The sequence below is a fragment of the Bubalus bubalis genome, chromosome 21 (genome assembly GCF_019923935.1).
Source record: "Bubalus bubalis isolate 160015118507 breed Murrah chromosome 21, NDDB_SH_1, whole genome shotgun sequence".
Lineage (NCBI taxonomy): Eukaryota > Metazoa > Chordata > Mammalia > Artiodactyla > Bovidae > Bubalus > Bubalus bubalis.
The window spans coordinates 1,411,430-1,435,929 of NC_059177.1; the positions used below are offsets into that span (position 1 = coordinate 1,411,430).

At 40.0% G+C, this 24,500-nt stretch overlaps 1 long non-coding RNA gene across 1 annotated transcript in view; it reads right to left on the bottom strand.

The window, feature by feature from the left end:
- Positions 1-1,789: 1,789 nt before the first annotated feature.
- LOC123330978 overlaps positions 1,790-24,500 on the bottom strand; it is a 36,395-nt gene continuing 13,684 nt past the window's right edge. Inside the window, exon 2 of the long non-coding RNA XR_006547345.2 lies at positions 1,790-2,254. This is a non-coding gene — a long non-coding RNA (uncharacterized LOC123330978). The remainder of the gene's footprint in view (positions 2,255-24,500) is intronic.

Here is a 24,500-nt window from a genome sequence, read left to right on the forward strand (position 1 = left end):
GCATGGAAATAGCTCTGGGAATTACACTTCAGTCATGTCACATCCAAATTATCTCAACATTGATCTAACAGTGAATGTTATTATACACTTAACCTTTTTCAACATTTTCTCATTTCAAGACAATAGAGCAGGTTCACCAAACACATTTGCAGATTGATTATTGAATCAAACTCTTCACTCACATTTTAAAAAGATATATGCAAGGATTAGGTTTGCTACTGCTTTAAAATATGTAAATCAATGTTTTAATGGCTGGGAAATTATAATACAAGTACTAGAAAATATACTTTAACTTTTGTAAGGGTTTGTACAAGGAAATGCACTCTATAGTCAAAATCTCAGAAATATCCATGGAATGTAGGGCTGGCTTGAGTAAACAGAGCTGAAGAAGGAAAGACACAGGCACTGGAGTCAGTTACAAGGGACCTGCTCCTGGAGATGTGACTTGACCAAATGGCCAAGAATCAGCAAAATCTTCACTGCTGTTGTTCGTCTAGTCTTTATCCATTAAGCACACATAGAGTCCACTGACAAATGGACAGATGAGTTTTTCAGGAAGTCCCAATCAGTATTTTTAAGTGCTTCCAGAGAACTGAGGATGAACAAGCAGCTTCAAATACAAGAGAAAAGATTTCATTCATTAAAAGTATCTGGAAAAAAATACTGGAATGTGGCCATCCCGGTTTAGGATACATTCAAGAGGAAAATGCATATCCATCTGTGATGGTCTGAAAAAGCTGCCTGCTTGAGGAGGGAAGTGGCTGGAAGAGCCAGTCTCCTCTGGTTCCTCTGGTATTAAGACGAGTTGAATACTTGTTAACTGGTTTTTTATTACTGCAGCTTCAGGGGTAACAAGCCCATTTCTGAGCTGAGAGCAGCAGTGATATGTCTTAATCTGGGGAAGTGCCGGCCCCAGTTCCCTGAGAGCAGTGTCAGTGCATCAGCAGATGCCAAACAGGTAGCCTGTGGATACCAGCTCAGAGGCTTAGGACACGGACTCTTCAAAGACCTTGAAACCTGGAAATTGTTCACAAAATGCAGTGTATGTGTATCACATTTTCAGGAGAGAGGATCAGTCTTCAAGATGAGTCTAGAGCCTCTGCTTTAGGGAATTCTGTCAAGAACCCTGTGCTCTAATTATCTGATGGCTCCTGAGACATCAAAGCCTCTCAAACCTCTGCATCTTTGCTGAGGTTCGGAGGGTCTCCCAGAAGCCCTGGCGTGACTTTCTTAGGATGTGTGCCCCACAGGCTGGGCAAACAAGGGGCTGTCTCCTCTGCTCACTTAGAATCATTTAGCCACGCTGCAGGAGGGCCATGCGCACCCAGCCCGCTGCCCTTCCCTGTGTCCCAGCAGTGAGCATAGTTTCTGGAATTGTGCCCAATGGTACATACACACCCTGACTCTCCTCCCGCCTCACTGCTGCCACACACCCTTGTGTGTATCATCGACTTCTGACCTGACCGTCCCATTCAGGATAAACTCTTCAGTCTCCTCTGTGACGTCAGGTTTCTTGCTTCAGGCTCCTTAATCTATCACTTCAGATTAAAAAAAAAAAAAAAAAACCACAGACATGCCACAGGATTAAATGATCACTGCTTTCAAATGAACATAAAGGCCAACTTTGTGTGTTTTACTGTCTGCTTCTCTTTCTCGATTATTTTGGCACAACTGACTGAAAAAATAAAGGATCTTCAGGTGTGAAATGATGCAATAATATTCTAACATGAAGCTAGAAGGTAACACTGTGATGCATTCATGTTGATAGACATAAGTCAGAAGACGGTGATGCTGCCAATGTTTGATATTTTATTAGAATGTAGAAACTCATTAAACTGATGGCATTATAAGCATGGCTTGCTACTTCTGTGTACTTTACTCTGACAGAGGGAGTGTAAATACAAAGTCTGATCTTAAATGGAGGCTTTTAAAGGCATTTACTTTCCTGACATGCACGGCCAAATTAAAGTTTATATAGTCCTCTCTTGAAGCCAAAAGAAATATAGGTTTGAGTCAAAATGCCTTTTATGACTCTCACATGAGGAGCTCAGGCTAAGTTCATGAAGTCAAGTCATGTCCTGGGGGAGCTACTCTTAAATATGGAAAACTATTTCCTAACCCAGGGCCAGGCTTCAGGCACAATGAGACTACATTGGCATCAGAGAAAGAGCTGACCAGATATTCAGACAAGAACATCCATCCATAAAAGCAGCCATGAAAGAACCACAGTCTTCTCAATGTCTGATATCTGCATCTGTGAAAATAAGAGAGAAACAGAGAGGGGGCAATAAACAATCAGGTTTAAACCAATACAATATTGTAAAGTAATTAGCCTCCAATTAAAATAAATAAATTTAAAGATTAAAAAAATTCAACATTCAAAATATTAAAAAAAAAAAAAAAGAATATCAGAAGAATAGCAGAAAATTTGGGTCTCAGAAAATGAAGTGTGATTCGGGAAAGACATCATGGCCCTGAGAAACTTAGTTTTCAGAGAAGAACCAGGAATGTTTGTGGGTAGTTGTAAGCGCTGGGCCCTGGCTAGGAGTCCGCTAAAGCAGATGCTTGCTGGACATGAAGGACCTCAGTGTCAGACAGCATGTGCGCTGCAGGTGGTTCTGGGCTGCAAGGGAGAGAGCTGCACACGGGTCCTCAGAGCGCTTAGTGAAAAGCACTGGGAGACACCTAAAGGTTTCACTTTAGATTAAAACTGCAGGAGGAACTTTGAACTGTCTAGACACCAAAACATGTGGGCCCAGAGAGCAGCAGTGTCTGCCTTCTCGTGGGCAAGACCCTACCCTATGCTGCAGTGAATGTTCTCTATATAAGGGTTTTAATATGGCAAAACCAATACAATATTGTAAAGTTAAATAATAAAATTTAAAAAAAAGTTGGCTTCAATCAGGTTCAAGGGGATCCTGTGACCTCTGAGATATAGATGCATATAAGGATTATTGGCTTCAATTTTAATATTGTTTTGGAAAGTTCCTATTTAGAAGATTTCTTAATTGACAAATTTTGAAATAAAGTTTATATGGAGTGTATTTAGGGATTTATCAGGAATGTGCTTTTATGTTAAATGTGTTGGCCTATCAATTTTGAGACTAGATTGTCAGATGGCTACTCACTCCTGTTCTTTGATAAGAGATGGGGAAATACCTACAACAACATGGGTGGGCAACTGCTCCTAGTCTGCCTTTCATGGTCCCACAAAACAAGATGCACCCACCCTCTTCCTATGATGTCTTGACAAGGTTGAAGATGTTTCTCAGGGTCATTGAGTTCTCTCTTCTTCAGTCAAAATATCCTTAATACCATCAGTATTTTCTCAAATGATCCTTTAATTATCTTGGTTGCTTTTATGTTAAATGTGTTGGCTTATCAAAAAATATTAGGCTCAGAATTTGAGATTTATTTATTCCTTAATACATAATCATGAAAAGTGTCAAAGAGCTGATGTAAAATCTGCAGAGAAGAGCAGAACTAGCGTGTGCAGATGGCTCTACTTCTAGACTGTAATGAGCGAGCACTTAGAGTTGTGTTGGCAGAGTCATGTACTTCCTACCAAAATCTAATTAATTGCTGCCCCAAATTGGAAGCAATCAAAATGTCCTTCAATAAGTGAATGGATAAAAAAAAAAAAAACGTGATACATTCATACATTGGAGTATTATTTAGAGATAAAAGAATCGTCAAGCCACAAAAATATATGGAGAAATCTCAAATGCTGTTGCTAAGTAAAAAGAAGCCAATCTGGTTGGTTTTCAGAGGCACAAGGTGGATGTGGGCGAAAGGCAGTAACTTCTACTTATAAAATACATAAGTCCTGAAGATGTCATGTACACCACAGTAACCATAGGAAACAATATTGTATTGTATATTTGAAAGTTGCTAAGAGAGATCTTAAAAGTTCTCATCATACAAACACACAGAATTAGTAACTATGTGCAGTAATGAATGATAACTTAATTTACTGAGGTAATAATTTTATTATATATACCTACATCATTATGCTGTACACTCATAACTAATTCAATGTTATGTGTCAATTCAGTCTCAAAAGATTAAAAAGAGAAGCAGCAGCCAAGCCAATCTGAAAAGACTCCACACTATATGATTCCAATTATATGCCATTCTGGAAAGGATAAAACTCAAGAAACAGTAAAAAGAACAGTGGTTGCCATTATTTTGTAGCTGGTGGGGAGAGGACTGAGTAGTGAGAGACAGGAAATTTTTAGGGCAGTACAACTATTGTGTAGGATACCATGATGGTGGATAAATGACATTGTGCATTTGTCAAAGCTATAGGGGGAGCTGAGTCAAGACAGCAGAATAGGAGGACATGGAGTCCACATCTTCTCACAATAGTATCAAGGATGCATTGTGGAACAATCCTCACAGAGACCTGATGAACACTAGCAGAGGACCTTGGACAAGAAAGATCCGTGTGTAACTGGGTAGGACAAAAGAGAGAAAAGGAAATAGAAAAGAAGAAGTGAAATGGGACCTGTGCCCCTGGGTAGGGGGGGAGCTAAAAGAGAGGTTCCCGTATCTGGGGAAACCCCTCACTGGTGGGAGATCAGCAGGGACAAATGGGAGGTTGAGGGGCCCAGAGGAGAGACCAACAATCAGTCTGTGGTAAGCAGGACAGAATGAGACCTATACAGATGGTGTATGCCACAGTCCGGAGTGCCCCAGCCTGAGAGGTGTGTCCACTGGTATGGATGGGAGCTGGGTGCTGGAATATGGGATTTGGAGAGCAAACCTGGGGAGAGGACTGTTAGCTGTAAGGAGCCAGTCTAAGGGTCTGGGAGTGGGGAACTCTGCAACTGGGAATATTCCTGCAGGGAGCCCTTATCTACCATAAAGGCAAAGGGCCATTGTTGAGTGATGAGTGATGGGTAATGCTGCCACTTTAGCCTCTCTCCCCATGCACACACCCCTGCTTACTCAGGCAATAGGAAAGGCTCTCAGCAGGGCAGGTTTATGCACTTCAATCAATCACCACCTCCTCTCCCTCCCACTTGAGTGAGCACATGAACCCCAAAGGGTTGCCATGTCCACTCCCTCTTGCCTTAGTGGGGAGCAGATGCCTGAGGGTGGTCCACATGCAGAGATGGGACTGAAACCAAAGCTGAGCCCCACAGGCTGTGCAACTAAGAAAGAAGAGGTAAAATCTCCCCTTGCAGCTGTGTGAACCATGGACTAAACCCCTGCAAATGGCTTGGTCAAGTGAGCAGTTGTGGAACATCTGAACAGACAAGTGTTCCAAGTGAGATGGGTCTAGCTTTAGCAGCTGTAGACTTTGTGGACACATACACATGTGGGTTGGGCCAGGCCAGAGTCTGAGCTGCACACATAGCACCCACAGCAGATCTAGATTTATGATCACTGCAATCCTTGGACCTGGCTTCAGTGGATCTATGTTGGTGGCCTAATGAAGACAATGCCTGAAAGACCCCAGAGTCAATTGTCAGCATAGCTACAGTTAAGGTGGGGCTGAGAGGAGTGACAACAACATTTTAATCTGAGAGCTTGCACAGTAGGTAAAAGGTGACACAACAGAGCACACTCACAGGTGAATAGCTCCAGAGAAGGAATATTCAGTGGGTTATCTTCCAGTGGGAATGCTCCATTCCTGCATACTTCACATAGCAGATCAGAAGCATAGCTAAGAATTAGATTTGGGGGTGTCTACTCTAATAACTAGGAAGCATACCCCTGACAGAACAGTGAAAACCACAGAGTAAAAGGAAGTCTTTGGTCAACATCCAGTACAAGCTCTGGTCACCACAACACCAAGGGGATATAGGTCACAATAAACTGAGGAAAGAGGTGGCAGACATCCATTGTAAAATCAGCTCTTGTAGCAAAAATTAAGAAACGTAAACACTTGCAGGGTACACAGGGATGTTCCCTCTTAAACATAGCCTTCCAAGACAGTCTGAGGGTCTGGCATTGACCCTCAGGAAGAAACCCCAGAGCATTTAGCCTTGAAGACCAGCAGGGCTTGAGTGTGCAGGAGCTCCATGGGGCAGAAGGCAGAAACTCCACTCTTGGAGGGAGCACACAAGGTCTCACATGCACTGGAACTCAGTACAAAGCAGTACCTCCATAGGAACTTGGGCTAGATATAACTAGGGGCCTTGGAGAGTTTCCTGGGAAGGTGGGGCTTGGCTGTAGCTCACCCAGGGAATATTAATTGAAATGAACTCTCCTGGAGATCCCCATTTTGGCACCATGACCTGTCTCCACCCAAGAGCCTGCAGGCTGCTGTGCTGGGATGCCTCAGGCATAACAGCCAACAAGATAAGCCCCACCCATCAGCAGAAGGGCTGCCTAAAGTCATACTAAGCTCACAGATACCCCAAAATGCACACCCTGATAGGGCCCTACCCATCAGAAGGACAAGACCCAGCTCCACTCACAGAGGGCAAACACTAGTCACTCCCACCAGGAAGGCTGCAGAAGTCTCTGAACAAACCTCACCCACCAGGGGGCAGACATCATAAGCAAGAGGAAATACAATCCTGCAGCCTGCAGAAAGGAAACCACAAACAGTTAGATGAAACAAGATGGCAAAGAAATAAGTTGCAAATGAAGGAAGATTAAAAACCCTCAAGAACAACTAAATGAAGAGGAGATAGGCAGTCTACCTGAAAACTAATTCAGAGTAATGATAGTAAAGATGATTCAAAATCTTGAAAAAAGAATGGAGGCATAGATCAAGAAGATACAAGAAATGTTTAACAAAGAGACAGAAGATTTAAAGAACAAGCAGAGATGAACAACACAATAATTGAAATATAAAGTACACTAGAAGGAATCAATAGCCAAATAACTGGGGCAGAAGAAAGAATAAAAGAGCTATAAGACAGACTGGTGGAAATCACTGACATAGATCAAAGAAAAAAGAATGAAAAGAAATAAAGACAGTGTCAGAGACCTCTGGGACAATATTAAATGCATCAACATCCTCATTATATGGGTCCTAGAAGAAGAGAAAGAGAAAGGGTCTGAGAAAATATTTGAAGAAATTATAGCAAGAAATCCCCTAATATGGGAAAGTAAACAGCCACCCAAGTCAAGGAAGTACAGAGAATTCTATGCAGGATAAGCTTAAGGAGAAATATCTCAAGACACATTTCTGTCAAACTGACAAAAATTAAAGAAAAAGAAAAAAAATATTAAAAGCAACAAGGGGGAAAAAAGCAGCAAATAACATATAAGGGAATCCCCATGAGGTTTTCAACTGATTTTTCAGCAGATATTCTGCAGGTAAGAAGTGGCATGATATATTTAGAGTGATGTAAAGGAAAACCTACAGCAAAGAATACTCTACCCAGCAAGGCTTTCATTCAGATTTGAGAAAGAAATCAAAAGCAAAAGCTAAGAGAATTTAGCACCACCAAACCAGCCTTACCAGAAATTGTAAAGCAACTTCCCTAGGCATGGGGAACAAAAGAGGCCACAACTAGGAACAAGAAAATCACAAAAGGGAAATCTCACTGGTAAAGGCAAACCTAGAGTAAAATGAGAAAATCATCCATACACAAATATGACATCAAAACAAGCAGCCATGAGAAGAGGAGAGCACAAATGCAGGAAATGGGAATTGCATTTGAAATTGAGACCAGCAACTTAAAACAACCTTGTATATATATAGACTGCTGTATCAAAACTTCATGGGAAATGTAAACCAAAAGTCTACAATAGATACACACATAGAAATAAAAAAGCAACCCAAACATGACACTAAAGATAGTCATCACACCATAAGAGAAGAGAACAAAAGAGGAAGAGAAGAAAAAAGACCTATGAAATCAAATCCAAAAAGAAAATGGCAATAGGAATATATATATGGATAATTACCTTAAATGTAAATGGATTAAATTTTACAATAAAAAGACATAGACTGGATAAACGACTACAAAAGCAAGACACATGTGTGCTGTTTACAGGAAACTCAATTCAGACTTAAGGACATATACAGACTGAAAGTGAGGGGATGGAAAAAGATATTCTATACAAATGGAAATCAAAAGAAAGTTGTAGAAGGAATATTCACATCAGATGAAGTAGACTTTAAAATAAAGGCTGTTATAAGAGTTGATAAGGACACTACTTAATGATCAAGGGATCAATCCAAGAAGGAGATAAAACAATTGAAAATCATATGCACTCACCGTAGGAGCATCTCAATTATAAAGCGAATGCTAACAGGCAGAAGGTGGTAGTGGTAAAGAACCTGCCTGCCAAAGCAGGAGGCTTAAGAGATGCAGGTTTGATCCCTGGTTTGGGAAGATCCCCTGGATAAAGAAATGGCAACCCATTCCAGTATTCTTGGCTGGAAAATCCCATGGACAGAAGAGCCTGGCGGGCTACAGTCCATAGGGTCACAAAGAGCCAAACATACTGAAGTGACTTAGCATGCGTGCAACATAATAATAGTGGGGAACTTTAATACTCCACTTACATCAATGGAAAGGTCATCCAGACAGAGAATTGATAAGAACACACAAACCTTAAATGACACATTAGACCAGATAGACTTAATTGACATTTATGAGACAGTCCACTCAAAAGCAGTAGAATACACTTTCTTCTCCAGTACACAAGGAACGTTCTCCAGGATAGGTCACATCTTGGGCCACAAATCAAGCCTCTGTAAATTTAACAATAGCAAAGTTCAATGAAATGATAAGCTGGTTCTTTTAAAAGTGATAAACCTTTAGGCATAAAAAAAGGGAGAGGGATCATATCAAAATTAGAAATGAAAAAGGAAACGTGAACGTCACTCAGTCGTTTCCAATTCTTAGCAACCAGGACAGAATACTGGAGTGGGTAGCCAGAATACTAGCTCTAGGCCAGAATATTGGAGTGGACAGCCTTTCCCTTCTCCAGGGGATCGTCCCAACCCAGGGATTAAACCCAGGTCTCCCGCACTGCAGGTGGATTCTTTACCAGCTGAGCCACAAGGGAAGCCCAAGAATACTGGAGTGGGTAGCCTATCTCTTCTCCAGCAGATCTCCCCAACCTAGGAATCAAATCAGGGACTCCTGCATTGCAGGCAGATTCTTTACCCACTGAGCTATCAGGGAAGACCTGAAAAAGAAAAAATTACAACTAACACTGCAGAAATACAAAGGCTCATAAGAGACTACTACAAGCAACTATACACCAATAAATTAGAAAACCGAGAATAAATGGACACTTTTAGACAGATACAGACTTCCAAGACTGAACCAGGAAGAAACAGAAAATATGAACATTCCAATCACAACTAACGAAACTGAAAATGCTATCAAGAAACTTCCAACAAACAAAAGTCCAGGACCAAATGGCTTCACAGGTGGATTCTATTAAATATTTAGAGAAGAGTTAACATTTACTCTTTTAAAACCCTTTTAAACTTGCAGAGGGAGGAATACTTACAAGGTCATTATATGGGGCAAACATCACCCTGATACCAAAACCAAATAAGGCTGTCACAAAAAAGAAAATCACAGGTGAATTTCACTGATGATTAGATCTGATAGACACAGTGCTTGAAAAACTATCAATGGAGGTTCATAATATTGTACAGAAGGGAGTGATAAGAACCATCCCAAGAAAAACAAATGCAAAAAGGAAAAATGGTTGTCTGAGGAGGGCTTACAGATAGCTGAGAAAAGAAGAGAAGTGAAAGGCAAAGGAGAAAAGGAAAGATATATCCATCTGAATGCAGAGTTCCAAAGAATACCAAGAAGAGATAAGAAAGACTTAAGTGAACAATGCAAAGAAATAGAGGAAAACAATAGAATGGCAAATAGAAGAAAACAATAGAATGTCAAAGACTAGAGATCTCTTCAAGAAAATTAGAGATACCAAGGGAATATTTCATGTAAAGATGGGCACAATAAAGGACAGAAATGGTATGGACTTAGAAGCAGAAGAAATTCAGAAGAGGTAGCAAGAACACACAAAACTATACAAAAAAGGTCTTCATGACCTGGATAACCATGATGGTGAGATCACTCACCTAGAGTCAGATATGTTGGAGTGTTAAGTCAAGTGGTTCTTAGGAAGCATCACTATAAACAAAGCTAGTGGAGATGATGGAATTCCAGTTGAGCTATTTCAAATCCTAAAAGATGATGCTGTTAAAGTGCTGCACTCAATATGCTGGAAAATTTGGAAAACTCAGCAATGTCCACAGGACTGGAAAAAGTCAGTTCTCATTCCAATCCCAAAGAAAGACAATGCCAAAGAATGTTCAAAGTATTACACAATTGTACTTGCTAGCAAGGTCATGTTCAAAATCCTTCAAGCTAGGCTTCAGTAGTATGTGAACCGAGAATTTCCAGATGTTCAAGCTGGATTTAGAAAAGGCAGAGGAACTGGAGATGAAATTGCCAACATCAGTTCCATCATAGGAGAAACAAGAGAATTCCAGAAAAACATCTACTTCTGCTTTATTGACTATGCTAAAGCCTTTGACTCTGTGGATCACAACAAACTGCAGAAAATTCTTAAAGAGATGGCAACACCAGACCACCTTACCTGCCTCCCGAGAAACCTGTATTCAGGTCAAGAAGCAACAGTTAGAACCAGACATGGAACAACAGAATGGTTCCAAATTGGAAAAGGAGTATGTCAAGGCTGTATATTGTCATCCTGCTTTATAAAATTACATGCAGAGTACATCATGTGAAATGGGCTTGATGAAGCACAAGCTGGAATCAAGAATACTGGGATAAATATCAATAACCTCAGATTTGCAGATGACTCCACTCTTATGGCAGAAAGTGAAGAGGAACTAAAGAGCCTCTTGATGAAGCTGAAAGAGGAGAGTGAAAAAGCTGGCTTAAAACTCAACATTCAAAACACCAAGATCATGGCATCTGGTCCCATCACTTCATGGCAAATAGAGGGGGAAAAAAATGGAAACAGGGACTGACTTTATTTTCTTGGGCTCCAAAATCACTGCAGATGGTGACTGCAGCCATGAAATTAAAAGACATTTGCTCCTTGGAAGAAAAGCTATGACCAACCTAGACAGCATATTAAAAAGCAGAGACATTACTTTGCCAACAAATGTCTGTATAGTCAAAGCTATGTTTTTTCCAGTAGTCCTTATGGATGTGAGAATTGGACCATAAAGAGGGATGAGTGCAGAAGAATTGATGTTTTTGAAATGTGGTGTTGGAAAAGACTCTTGAGATCCCCTTGGACTTCAAGGAGATCCAATTAGTCAATCCTAAAGGAAAATCAACCCTGAATATTCATTGGAAGGACTCATGCTGAAGCTGAAGGTCCAATACTCTGGCCACTTGATGCAAAGAGGTGACTCATTGGAAAAGACCTTGATGCTGGGAAAGATAGAAGTCAGGAGATGAAGGTGATGACAGAGGATGAGATTGTTAGATGGCATCACTGACTCAATGGACATGAGTTTGGGCAAGCTCTGGGAGATGGTGAAGGGCAGGAAAGCCTGGTGTACTGCAGTCCATGGGGTCTCAAAGAGTTAAACACATCTGAATGACTGAACAACAACAATCACTGGTGAAGACTGATGTCAAACCCTCAACAAAAACTAGCAAACCAAATCCAATAACATTTTAAAAGGATCATACACCATGATCAACTGGAATTTATCCCAATGATGCAAGGTTTTCAATATATACAAATTAATTAGTGTGATACACCACATTAACACACTGAAGAATAAAAACCACATGGTCGTATCAACAGATGCAGAAAAAGCTTTTGACCAAATTCAACACCTATTTATGATCAAAAAAAAAACTCCCCAGAAAGTGGGCAGAGGAATCTATCTCAACATAAATATAATTTCCATATATGAAAAACCCACAACAAGCAACATTCTCTACAGTGAAAATCTGAAAACTTTTCTTCTAAGATCAGGAATAAGAATACCAAGATGTCCATTCTCATCATTTTTATTCAGTGTTGTTTTGGAAGTTCTAGCCATGGCAAATAGAGAAGAAAAGGAGATAAAAGGAATCCTAATTGAGAAACTGGAAGTAAAACTATCAGATGAAATGATAATAAACTTAGGAAAATCCTAAAGATGCTATCAGAAGACTACTAGAGCTTATCAACGAGTTTTGCAAAGTTGCAGGACACCAAGTTAATACACAGAAATATCTTGCATTCCTCTACACTGATGAAGAAAGATCAGAAAGAAGAATAAAGGAAACAAACCTTATTTATCAACACAACGAAAGGAATAAAAGACTTAGGAATAAACCTACTTAAGGACAAAAAGACCTATACTCAGAAAACCATGAGATGATGATGAAAAAAATCAAAGATGACACAACCAGATGCAGAGATATACCATGTTCTCGAGCTGAAAGAACCAATATTGTGAAAATGACTATACTAGTCAAAATAGCCTATAGATTCAAGACAATCCCTATCAAATAACCAATGGCATTTTTCACAGAATTAGAACAAAAAATTTTACAATGTGTGTGGAAATATAAAAGATCCTGAATAGCCAAAGCTATCTTGAGACAGAAAAATGAAGCTGGGGTAATCAGGCTCATTGACTTTAGACTACTATAAAGCTACAGTAACCACTATGGTACTGGCACAAAAGCAGAAATATAGAAAATAGAACAGGATAGAAAATCCAGAGATAAACCCAGGCATCTATGGTCAATTAATCTATAACAAAGGAAGCAAAAATATACGATGGAGAAAAGACAGTGGCTCCAATAAGTGGTACTGAGAAAACTAGACAGATACATGTAAAAGAATGAAATTAGAATACTCCCTAACAGAAAAATAAACTCAAAATGGATTAAAGACCTAAATGTAAGGCTGAGTATTATAAAACTCTTAGAGGAAAACATAGGCAGAACACACTCTGACATAAATTGCAGCAAGATCTTTTTTGACCCCTATCTTTAGATAATGAAAATAAAAACAAATATAAAAATAAACAAATGGGACCTAATTAAACTTAAAAGCTTTTTCACAGCACCCATAGCAGATTCATGTTGATGTATGGCAAAACCAATACAATATTATAAAGTAATTAACCTCCAATTAAAATAAATAAATTTATATATAAAAAAAGAAATCATAAACAAAATGTAAAGACAATCCACAGAATAGAAGGAAATATTTGCAAATGAAGCAACTGATGGATTAATCTCCAAAATATACAAATAGTTCATGCAGTTCAGTATGAAAAAAAACACGCAACATAATCAAAAAATGGGCAAATGGGCAGAAGATCTAAATGGACATTTCTCCAAAGAAGACATACAGATAGCCAAAAAGCACATGAAAGGATGTTCAACATCACTAATTATTAGAGAAATGAAAATCAAAACTACACTGAGATACCCACCTCATAGCATCAAGACCTCTACAAATAATAAATGCTGTAGAAACTGTGGAGAAAAGGGAACCTTTCTACACTGTTGGTTGGAATGTCAACTGGTACAGCAGTATGGAGAACAGTATGAAATTCCTTAAAAAACAAAAAAATAGACCTATGATATGATTCAGTAATTCCACTCCTGGACATATATACTGAGAAAACCATAATTAGAAAAGATACATGCACCCCAATTTTCATTGCAGCACTATTTACAATAGCCAGGTCATGGAAGCAACCTAAATGTCCACCAACAGGTAAATGCATGAAGATGTGGTACATATATGCAATGGCATATTACTTAGTTGTAATAAAGAATGAAATAATGCCATTTGTAGCAACATGAATGGACCTATACATCATCATACTGAGTGAAGTAAGACAGAAAAACAAATGTGATATTTCTTACATATGGAATCTTTAAAAAATGACACATATAAACTTATTTACAAAACAGAGTCACAGATGTGGAAATAAACTTATGCGGCAGGGAAGTAGCAGCTGTTGTTCAGTAGCTAAGTCATGTCTGCAGCATGCCAGGCTTCCCTGTCCTTCATTATCTCTTGGAGTTTGCTCAAACTCATGTCCATTGAGTCAGTGATGCCATCCAACCATCTCATCCTGTGTCACCCACTTCTCCTCCTGCCCTCAATCTCTTCCAGCATTAGGGTCTTTTCCAATGAGTTGGCTCTTCCCATCAGGTGGCCAAAGTAGCAGAGCTTCAGCTTCAACATCAGTCCTTCCAATGAAAATCAGGGTTGACTTTCTTTAGGATTGACTGGATGGCTCTCCTTTCCACCCAAGGTACTCTCAAGAGTCGTCTCTAGTACCATAGTAGCATCCACTCTTTGGTGCTCAGCCTTCTTTATGGTCCAACTTTCACATCTGCACATGACTACTGGAAGAACCATAGCTTTGACTATGTGGACCTTTGTCGGCAAGCGATGTCTCTTCTTTTTAATACACTGTCTAGGTTTGTCATAGCTTTTCTTCCATGGAGCAGGTGTCTTTTAATTTCGTGGCTGCAGTCACCATCTGCAGTGATTTGGGAGCTCAGGTAAAACTAAAGTCTGTCACTGTTTCCACTTTTTCCCCATCTATTTGGGAAGTGATGGGACCAGACACCATGATCTTAGTTTTTTGAATATTGAATTTTAAGCCTGCTTTTTCACTCTCATCAATAGGCTCTTTAGTTCCCCTTCACTTTCAGCCTTTAGGGTGGAGTCATCTGCATATCTGAAGTCGCTGGTATTTCCTCACAGTAATCTTACTCCTTGGAAGGAAAGTTATGACCAACCTAGATAGCATATTCAAAAGCAGAGACATTACTTTGCCAACAAAGGTCCGTCTAGTCAAGGCTATGGTTTTTCCTGTGGTCATGTATGGATGTGAGAGTTGGACTGTGAAGAAGGCTGAGCGCTGAAGAATTGATGCTTTTGAACTGTGGTGTTGGAGAAGACTCTTGAGAGTCCCTTGGACTGCAAGGAGATCCAACCAGTCCATTCTGAAGGAGATCAGCCCTGGGATTTCTTTGGAAGGAATGATGCTAAAGCTGAAACTCCAGTACTTTGGCCACCTCATGTGAAGAGTTGACTCACTGGAAAAGACTCTGATGCTGGGAGGGATTGGGGGCAGGAGGAGAAGGGAACAACAGAGGATGAGATGGCTGGATGCATCACTGACTCGATGGACGTGAGTGTGAGTGAACTCCGGGAGTTGGTGATGGACAGGGAGGCCTGGCGTGCTGTGATTCATGGTATCGCAAAGAGTCGGACACGACTGAGTGACTGAACTGAACTGAATCTTGATTTTAGCTTGGGATTCATCCAGCCCAGCACTTCACATGATGTGCTCTGTATATAATTTTATAAAGCAGGATGACAATATACAGCCTTGACATACTCCTTTTTCAATTTAGAACCAGTATTTTGTTCCATGTCTGGTTCTAACTGTTGCTTCTTGACCTGCATACAGGTGTCTCAGGAGACAGATAAGGTGGTCTGGTGTTGCCATCTCTTTAAGAATTTTCCGCAATTCGTTGTGATCCAGAGTTAAAGACTTTAGCGCAGTCAATAAGCAGAGGTAGATTTTTTTTTTCTGGAATTCCCTTGCTTTTTCTATGATCCAGTGGGTGTTGGCAATTTCATCTCTAGTTCCCCTGCCTTTTCTAAATCCAATTTATACATCTGGAAGTTCTTAGCTCACATACTACTATAGCCTAGCTTGAAGGATTTTGAGCATTATCTTGCTTGTATGTGAGATGAATACAAGTGTACTGTAGTTTGAACATACTTTGGCATTGCCTCTCTTTGGGATTGGAATGAAAACTGACCTTTTCCAATCCTGTGGCCACTGCTGCATTTTCCCGATTTGTTGGCATATTGAGTGCAGCACTTTAACAGCATCATCTTTAGGATTTGAAATAGCTGAAATTACATAACCCCCATTAGCTTTGTTGGTAGTAATGCTTCCTAAGACTCACTTGACTTCACACTCTAGGATATCTGGCTCTAGGTGAGTGATCACACCATTGTGGTATCTGGGTCATGAAGATCTTATTTGTAGAGTTCTTCTGTGTATTCTTGCCACTTCTTCTTAATATCTTCTGCTTCTGTTAGGTCCATACCATTTCTGTGCTTTATTGTGCCCAACTTTGCATGAAATGTTCCCTTGTTATCTCCAGTTTTCTTGAAGAGATCACTAGTCTTTCCTATTTTATTGTTTTCCTTTATTTCTTTGCATTATTTACTTAAGAAGGCTTTCTTATCTTTCCTTGCTATTTTCTGGAATTCTGCATTCAGTTGAGTATGTTTTTCCCTTTTCTCCTTGCTTCTCTTCTTTCCTCAGCTATTTGTAAGCCTCCTCAGACAACTACTTTCCCTTCTTGGATTTCTTTTTCTCAGGGATGGTTTGATCATTGTCTCCTGTACAATGTTACAAAGTGGCAGACAGAAGGATAACTCAGGGGACTTCAATTATCACATACATATTGTTATTGTTGTTTGGTAGCTAAGTCACCTGCAAGGCTCCTCTGTCCATGCAATTTCCCAGGCAAGAATACAGGAGGGGGTTGTCATTTCCTTCTTCAGGGGATCTTCCTGACCCAGGGATGTAACCCATATCTCCCACATGGAGTTCTTCACCATTGAGCCACCAGGGAAACTCTGACACACACACACACTACTGAGTAAAAAGTAGATAACTAATAAGGATCAGCTGTGTAGCACGAGGAATTCTACTCAGTACAATTAAGGACCTATACAGGAAGATAATCTAAAACAGAGTGGGTTCACTTTGCTGTACAGCAGAAATAAATGCAACAGTGTAATTCAACTATACTCCAATAAAAATTAAAAAAAAAAAACCATAAAGCTATACAACACATTGAAGAACGTTAATGCAAACAATAGACGTTACTTGATAGTAATGTACCAACATTGGTTCATTGATTATAACAAATGCACCATAGGAAAAAACAAAAACAGAAAAACCCCAACTCTCAAACTTAAAGTAGTTTCCAGAATCTCTCTACTATGTCATTTCACCCCAATATCTTATTTTTCTATTACCTTCTGAGCCCACAGAAGGTAATAGAAGTTTAATAGGAACTTTTATTTAGTTCCTATTAAACTTCCTATTTATTAGTCTGATAGTGTTTGACCATGAATCTATCACCCAGCACATGCCCTGTTATATTATAGGTACATGTTACCTAGTAGTTTGGTGGGTATGTTGTCTGTTAATGTATATGTTGTGAATTAAAATGAATGAACCACTTTCTTTAACAGCTATTTGTTAAGTAACTGGTATGTGTTGGATTTCTCTAGGTAGCAGTGAGTAAAACAGACAATAGCCTCTGTCCTGGTCGAACTTATATTCTTGAGCAGGAAGACAGACATAACCAATAACATCACAAATGAGTTCCAAAAAAACGTTAGAAAATGCTAAGTGTAGTGAGAAAAAGTAGAATGGGGTGGAGGGGATGATTCATTATTCAAATGCCCTCACTCTGAGCTTAGAAGGAACGTGGTGGGTCTGAGGCACACACTAAGGCCAATCTGTGATGGCCATGTGATTAGGAGACAGTGAGTGATGAGGCCACAGGATGCTGTGGGGCCAGAGCACACTGGGCTGTGTGAGCTGACTTAGAACCCTATGCCCTCCTTCCCCCTACACTAAAAAGGCATTACTCAGTTTTAAACAATAGGGATGAAATGATCATTTTGAAAAGAAAATTGACAGGAGGGAGGTGAGAGGTGCTGTGGGGAGGCCAGTCCAGTGGGGCTTGAAGCACAGTGGAGAGGGGAAGCAGGGGATGCTGTAAAGAAGAGCTAACTCTAGGGCTCCAACCTGAACAGTTGGGTGAAAGGGAAGAGTATGCCGTGAAATGGGGAGCCCTGGACCAGTAGGGCAGCCTGATGGGAATGAGGTGCCTGTGATGCCCACAGGCTAGAGAAGTGGCAGGCAGGCAGGCCCATCTATGGACTTGGAGATCAGACCCATGTGTTCATTCAACAAGCTTTAACTTTCTTTAGCTAGGGAAATATTGTGAGCCACTTTTTGTACATGCTTGCAAGAGTATCACAAAAGGATGCTAGTGGAGAGGAAAACAGGGTGTCGTGCCACACAGCCACAAGTGAAGCTCCCGTATTGACTGAACTTCTCTGAGTCTCAGCTCCCTCTTTTGCAAGTTGTAGTCATCACATTAGGGAATTTTTTTTTTTTAACCAGGTTTGAAAAATATAATATATTAAAAACTCTAGCAGATCTTTTCTTTTTGAGATAAGAATCCTCAAGTCTCCTCACTATCTCTGCCTCTCTATCACCTTCCTACTATTTTTCCCTTTAGAGTTTCTTATTTTACTAATTTTACTTTCAAAAAAGGAACTTTGTTCTCACATGTCTTGTCCCCAGTGTCCCTACACAGTCTCTTCATCAGTGATTGACACATCTCTAAAAATCTGCTCTAGAATTTTTTAATATTGACCACAAGAAGTTGTGGATGTAAGAACGCATCATATTTTATTTTATCAAGGCTTTACCTACATCTGAGTCTCCTATTACCCTTGCACAGATCCTAAATGCTTAGTAACAGCCTTTGTCACAACATCAATTCACCATCCCTTGGTTTTAATCCAGCTGTACTAGGCAGTGAAGGAGAAACTAAAAACATGGACAGATGGTGCTCTGAAGTTGGGATTTGGCAACACAGCTTTGGTGAAAAGACAAGAAGGCGAGAAAAGTGCAATGTTGATGTACTGTTGTAAAACGATCGGTCATTCTGCTCAGCCTCATTGATAGAACTAGGAAACAGGGTGATACATCCCAATGATATTAATTTAAAGAGCAGTATTACTTGGAATAAAAGAAAAGGCAAAGAGAAAGAAAGCCAGGCTCAACGGGATTTGAGTTCATTATTTAAGGGGTGGGATCATCACAGTGTGACCAAGAAAAGAAATTGCTTAAGTGAAACTGAAGTGAAGATTTTCAGGGTTCAGCAAAAGAATAGCTTGAGAAAAATTATAACATAATAAAAGAGTCTCTAGCAGATATAGAAACATACTATAAAATATCATGCTTCAAGCATGGATGAAAAACATATGAGTAGAAAAGTATAGAAAGCCTTAAAGTAGACATAGATGAGTGTGGGATTATTTAAATACTTCAGGATAATGAGTGGGAAATGGCAGAAACTTAATAAAATATATTGGATTAAGATTAGTATTTTGGAATAAGTAAATATATAACCATATTCAAATAATCTCTGAACATATCAAATAACTAAATATTAGAGAAATCACAGATGAGCTTGTGTAAAGGCAGAATTTGTTATAACTTTTAAGTGTTAATAGCACTTGAAGAATTGAATAAATATAAAAATAGGAGAGAAAAATGACAGATTCAATTACACAGAAATGTAAAATTTTTGTAAGCAGAAATGGTTAAAATAAAAATGCAACAGGAGACTGGGCAACATATACAATATACAGACTAATAAAGTAAGTAGTATAAATTGCTACAGCCCTAATGGAATGTTAATTTGCTATGAAAATATTCATATAACTTGGACTAGTATTCTAAATTCTAAAAATTTATCCCAAGGAAATAGTAAAAAGGAGAAAAAGTTAGGTCTTTGAAAGTATTAGTTTCAGGATCGTCTGTAACTGTAAAATAATAAAAACAAACCAAGGCTTCTGGTTCAACATGGCAGAGTAGAAGGACATGCACTCATCTCCTGCAAGAGCACCTAAATCACAACTAGTTGTTGAACAATTGTATTGCTGATCCTGTCCACACTGTTGCTGAAACCAGGGTAGGCAAAGTGTGAGCTAAAAGGCTGGAAGAAGACTCAAGGAGCTGTAGGAACTGGACACAAGTTTATTCTCTCCTGGCTGACACACAGCTGTAGCAGCAGACACACTATATTCTCTCCTCTCATAGCTGACTCAGTGGACACAACCATGATGTGACAGTAATACACCAGTGCTTTTTAGGTAAAACTCATATATCCCTACAGCACAAGGTAACCCGTGACCAAGTGAGTGCCTCATGACACACATGTGCAGTGCTCTAGATGATCTCAGCTGTTACACAGCCATTATTTACAAAACGTGGGGTGAGAGAGCCTGAACATGCCACCTTGGCTAATTTGCTCTCTCCCCACAACAACCATCAACAAAAAGAGGATACTGGAACATACCAAGAAAAGACACCCAAAGACAAAGAAGAAACCACAGTGAGGAAGTAGGAGGGACACAGTCACCATAAAATCAAATTCCATACCTGCCAGGTAGGTGACCCACAAACTGGAGAACAGTAATAGCAAAAAAGTCATCTCCCATTGTGAAGGCTCTGAACCCCATGTCAGGCATCCCAGTCTAGGGATCCAACAAAGGGACTGGAAATCTCCAGGGAATCTGCCTTGAAGGCCAGTGGGTTTGATTACAAGACTTCCACAGAACTGGGGCAAACAGAAACTCCAATCTTGGAAGGCACAAACAAAACCTTTCACGTGCCAAGACTCAGAAGAAAGGAGTAGTGACCCCACAGAAGACTGAACCAAAACTACCTGCTAGTGTTGGAGGGTCTCCTGTGGGTTGTCAGGGGCTCAACACAGGAACACGGGCACTGGCAGCAGCAGTCTGGGAAGAACTCCCTTGGCATAAACCCTCTTGGAGGTTGCCATTAGCCCAACCATACTGGGGTTTCAGCTTTGGGACCATGTGGCATCCAGTTCATGCTGACTGGAGCCCAGTTTCCTCAGGACCCATTGGGGCTTTGGCTTGTGGGATGCTCGGGGGTGAGTCCCTGCTGCCAGCCTGGGCTTCAAGACAACCCGAGGGCGAGTTGATGCTAACAGAAGCCGAGTCTCCTCAGGACCCCACTGAGGTTTCAGCTTTGGGACCGTTGGACGTCCAGTTCACACTGACAGGGGCCCGGTCTCCTCAGGACCTGCCAGGAGGTGGTACCACTGAGGAAGAAGGTCATCCAGAGGACCCAAGACATGGTGACTACTAATCGAGTCTTCCCACAGTGCTTCTTCATAAATGTGGACTCTACAAGGGTGATGAGCATCACAACTTCCCTTGAACTTGATCTGGGGTGTGAGTGAAATGTGTCTCTTAAAATTGGCTTCTTGAACTTCTGCTATGTATTGGATTATTTATCAATGATCACACCCAGGACATTTCTTGAGGGCAACTGATATCTTGTGATTGCTCATGGAGAGGTTAGATACGATTAGGCAAGATCAGAATCATCTCCCCAACACATGAGAAAAGAACAGACACCAGCCTGCACCCATTTTATCCTCCTCTACCTGCCCGGCCCATCATGGCAGCAAAAGGTGTCCCTCCTTCTGTCAGAAGCAAACCTCAGGTAAAGGACTCAGATGTAAAGGAAACCAGAATATTGTCTTGAGCTTAAGACACTTTGGGGCTTACCAGGTAGCTCAGATGGTAAAGAATCTGCCAGCAATGCAAGAGACCTGGGTTTAATCCCTGGGTCAGGAAGGTCCCCTGGAGAAGGAGATGGCAACCCACTTCAGTATTCTTGCCTGGAGAATTCCATGGACAGAGAAGCCTGGCAGGCTATAGACCACGGGGTCGCAAAGAGTCAGACAAGACTGAATGACTAACACATACATACAGCTGGATCACCTTGGGCAAAAAACAAACAGGGAGGGAGTGCAACCCCACTCATCAGCGGATAATTGGATTAAAGCTCTACTGAGCAAGGCCCTGCCCACCAGAGCAAGAACTGGTTTTTCCCACCACCAGTCCCTCTCATAAGGAAGTTTATACAAGCCTCTTAGCCTCCTCCATCAGAGGGCAGACAGAAGTGAGAACCACAGTTCCACAGCAACTAAAACAAAAGCCATATTACAGAAAGTTATGTCTCAGATGAAGGGACAAGATAAAATCCAAGAAAAACAACTAAATGAAGTGGAGATAGGCAACATTTCAGAAAAAGAATTCAGAATAATGATAATGAAGATGGTTCAGGATCTTGGGAAAAGAAGGGAGGCAAAGATTGAGAAAATGAAAGAAATGTTTATCAAAGATCTACAAGAACTAAAGAACAAACAGAGATGAATAATACACTAGGAGGAATCCATAGTAGAATAATTGAGGCAGAAGAACAGATAAATGACCTGGAGGACAGCATGGTGGAAATCACCACCCTAGAACAGAATATAGGGAAAAAAAGAAAATAAATGAAGACAGAGACCTCTGAGACAACATTAAATGAACCAATGTTCACATCAAAGGGGTCCCAGAAGGAGAACAGAGAAAGGACCTGGGATAATATTTGAAGATATAACAGCTGAAAACTTCCCTAACATGGAGAAGAAAATATTCAAACAAGTACAGGAAGCACAGTGAGTCCCAGGAAGGATAGACCCAAGAAAGAACAAAGGGAACAAACACCTAGGAATCAAACTGACAAAAACTAAAGACAGAGATAAAATATTAAAAGCAACAGGTGAAAAATGACAAATAACGTTCGAGGGGACTCCCATCAAGCTATCAGCTATTTTCTCAATGGAAACTCTACAAGCCAGAAGGGAATGGCATGATATATTTAAATAGATGAAAGGGAAAAACCTACAACCAAAAATTCCCTATCCAGCAAGACTCTCCTTCAGATTTGATGGAGAAATCAAAAGCTTTCCAGACAAGTATTCAGAATTTCAGACAAGAATTCAGCACCACCAAACCAGCTGTACAACAAATGCTAAAGGAACTTCTCTAGGCAGGAAACAAGAGAAGGAAAACACCTACCTATGGAAAATAAATACAAAACAATTAAGAAAAAGATAATAGGATCATAGTGAAAATGAAATTCGCTCAGTCATGTCTGACTCTTTATAGACCCCATGGACTTTATGGTCCATGGAATTCTTCAGGCCAGAATACTGGAGTTGGTAGCCTATTCCTTCTCCAGAGGATCTTCCCAACCCAGGAATTGAACTGGGGTCTCCTGCATTGCAGATAGATTCTTACCAACAATGCTGACAGGGAAGCGCAACCAAAAGACATTGACCGAGCAAATGAAAACATGTGCATGTGTGTACTTCCAACTTACCACATCACTCTGCTTGACCCCCCAAATTGTATGTAATTATTTTATATTGTTAAGTTAATCATGTTCCCATTGTAGCTTGCAAGTATAGTTATATTTTATTTCATGTCTGACTATTGATTGTGAAAACTGATCAATACCTTTTACTACTGTGATTATGTAATTATTACTCACTTAATACCATTGTATCATGATTGGTAAATAGAAAAATAATAGAGAAGAAATAAAAAAAGAAATCAAAATATGCATATAAATGAATGAAAATGAAAACACAACAACCCAAAACCTATGGGACACTGTAAAAGCAGTGCTAAGGGGAAGGTTCATAGCAATACAGGCTTACCTGAAGGAACAAGAAAAAAAGTCAAATAAATAACTTAACTCTACACCTAAAGCAACTAGAAAAGGAAGAACCCCAGGGTTAGTAAAAGGCAAAAATCATAAAAATTAGGGCAGAAATAAATGCAAAAGAAACAGAAGAGACCACAGCAAAAATCAACAAAGCTAAAACATGATCCTTTGAGAAGACAAATAAAATAGACAAAACATTAGCCAGACTCAACAAGAAACAAAGGGAGAAGAATCAAATCAACAAAATTAGAAAAGAAAATGGAGAAATCACAACAGACAGCACAGAAATACAAAGGATCATAAGAGACTACTGCTAAGTCACTTCAGTCATGTCCGACTCTGTGTGACCCCATAGATGGCAGCCCACCAGGTTCCCTTGTCCCTGGGATTCTCCAGGCAAAAACACTGGAGTGGGTTGCCATTTCCTTCTCCAATGCATGAAAAGTGAAAAGTGAAAGTGAAGTCGCTCAGTCGTGTCCGACTCTTAGCGACCCCATGGAATGCAGCCTACCAGAGACTACTATCAGCAACTATATGCCAATAAAATGGACAACTTGGAAGAAATGGACAAATTCCTAGAAAAGTATAACTTTCCAAAACTGAACCAGGAAGAAATAGAAAATCTTAACAGACCCATCACAAGCATGGAAATCGAAAGTGTAATCAGAAATCTTCCAGCAAATAAAAGCCCAGGACCAGACGGCTTCACAGTTGAATTCTACCAAAAATTTAGAGAAGGGCTAACACCTATCCTACTCAAACTCTTCCAGGAAATTGCAGAAGGTAAACTTCCAAACTCATTTTATGAGGCCACCATCACCCTAATACCAAAGCCAGACAAAGATGCCATAAAAAAAAGAAAACTACAAGCCAATACCACTGATGAATATAGATGCAAAAATCCTTAACAAAATCCTAGCAAACAGAATCCAACAACATATTAAAAAGGTCATACATCATGACCTGGGCTTTATCCCAGGGATGCAAGACCTCTTTAATATCTGCAAATCAATCAATGTAATATATCACATTGACAAATTGAACAATAAAACAATAGGATTATCTCAATAGATGCAGAGAAAGCCTTTGACAAAATTCAACATCCATTTATGATAAACCACCCCCCCCCACAAAAGCAAGACTAGAAGGAACATACCTCAATATAATA